This window comes from Gossypium raimondii, chromosome 2, assembly GCF_025698545.1.
Source record: "Gossypium raimondii isolate GPD5lz chromosome 2, ASM2569854v1, whole genome shotgun sequence".
Classification (NCBI taxonomy): Eukaryota; Viridiplantae; Streptophyta; class Magnoliopsida; order Malvales; family Malvaceae; genus Gossypium; species Gossypium raimondii.
This window is the reverse complement of record NC_068566.1, coordinates 20,204,261-20,206,289: the sequence shown is the minus strand read 5'-3', so window position 1 is coordinate 20,206,289 and position 2,029 is coordinate 20,204,261. Positions and strand designations below refer to the sequence as shown.

Genomic DNA, 2,029 nt, shown 5'->3' with positions numbered 1-2,029 from the left:
TTTTGAACAAGTTCAGAAAACTTGCAAACTCGTATTCATTGTACTTTTTCCTCTCTTCTAGCCTTGGGGAAATTGGTATCTTTGTGACAACTGCTCGTGCAACTACGTCCTCTAGTTCAGGTTAATTATCAGCTTCTAGGGGTCTCTCTTGAAGATCATCAATATTCTCCATATTTAACTCCTGAGTTGGGTTTTCTGGGCTACTCAGTACTTTACGTGATCGGAGCGTTATTGTTTTCATGTGCTCCTTCCCTTCTGTACGAGGACTATTTTTGATATTACTAGGAATACCTATGCCAATTTGCATTTTTATATCCTCCATCATGCTTATCAATTAGCTCATCTGAACTTCAAGCTTAGTCAATGTTCTTGTTGAATTGGTGCACTCACAATGTATTTGCTTCACATTCATTCTCATTGACTGCATCTCCTCCTTCGATTCTATTCAGACGTTGACCACATACAATATGGTTCATTCGGGTTGGCCTTTTCTTGAGGTTTCTATATATTAGTTTGATATTTAAAACTTTAAACTTGGTTCGAGCTATTACCACCTCATTGATTTCCTCCCAATCTTAAGTTCAGGTGATCTCTCCATCTAGGATTGTATGTATTCGAATTGGGATTTCCACCCCTATTTCTGATATAGTTCATATCCTCGGTAGGATTGTTAATATAATGGAAGAGCAGTTTGTCTTCTCCATTGATAGATGGTGCATTACTTTTAGCCTCTATAGAGTTGATTCTGTCCACTAATTATTGGTATCTGTCATCCTCTTAAATAGCCCTCACCGTAGATGGTTTTTGCCCATATGTATATCGTTCAGTTGGCCACAAGTAAGAATTCATCACCATACTTTCTATTAATTCGTACGCATCCTCGTACGTTCAGTTCATTAAGGCTCCTCCTACTGCTCCATCTAATCCTAACCTCGAATGCACATCCAACACGTTGTAGAAAATTTACAGTCATAGCAACTCAGCCAATCTGTGTTGTGGGCACTTCTAAAATAACATCTTAAAACACTCCTAAGCTTCTTGAAAGCTTTCCCCCTCTAACTGTTTAAACATTGAAATTTCCCTTCTTAGTTTGACTGTTTTGCTAATGGGGAAGAACTTTTTTTAGGAATTTCCCCGCGAGTTCATCTCATGTCGTGATTGATCCTGGTGCCTACGAATCTAGCAAAGAAAAGACATTGTCGATTAATGAAAAGGGAAAAAACCAAAGATGAATAGTGTCATTAGTTACCTCATTGTATTTGAAGGTATCACAAAGCTAGAGGAACTATTTTAAATGTTGACTCGGATCTGCTGTCATTGTTCTGCGAAATTGGAATTTTTTCTGAATCATCTGGATTATAGCTGGATTAATCTTGAAATTATTGGCTATGATAGTTGGCCACATTATACTCCCTTGAACCATATCCAGATTTGGTAGTGCGTACTCTTTCAGAGTCCTCTCATTATTCGCCATGTTTATATTTGTGTGTAGCTGTGGTGGTGGATCTTCAAGATTTTTATTGTTAGCCTCGTCGAACAGCGGCTTCTCATCTGGTATTTTGCCTATAGCAGGTGGTGGATTTTGCATCTGCTACTACTATTGTTGCTATTGACAATTCTGCGTATTATTCTTTCTGGATCTGTGATTGGCTCTATGGGTGTTCCCTTACTACGTGGCATACACTAAACCAAAAAAGATAAAATTAGAAGAAAAAAAATTAAATTCGTAACTATAACTTAAAAAATTCCTACTTATTCTATTAATATTGGAAAATTAAAACTAATATAGTGACGTTGCCTCCCCAACAACGGCACCAATAACTTGACCGTCTCCGGACGTACGAACGTCTAGAGTAGAAATCCTACGCAAAATTTGTGAGACAGCGGTATCTACAAGTATATGGGTGAGGTTGTAATATAGTTACAACGGTGTAGGTAAATACTCCGAGGATAGTACCCAAAAGAGGCGAGCACTAAATTGATTCTAATTTAAACGTATATAGATCTAATTTATACCTTAATTTACTTA

The 2,029-nt window shown here is 37.4% G+C and overlaps 1 non-coding gene across 1 annotated transcript; it reads left to right on the top strand.

Annotated features, from left to right (window-relative positions):
* The first annotated feature begins 985 nt into the window (after positions 1-985).
* LOC128039521 (small nucleolar RNA R71) lies at positions 986-1,092 on the top strand. Its single transcript, XR_008194021.1, has one exon. It is a non-coding gene; the product is annotated as a small nucleolar RNA R71 (small nucleolar RNA).
* Positions 1,093-2,029: the final 937 nt, after the last annotated feature.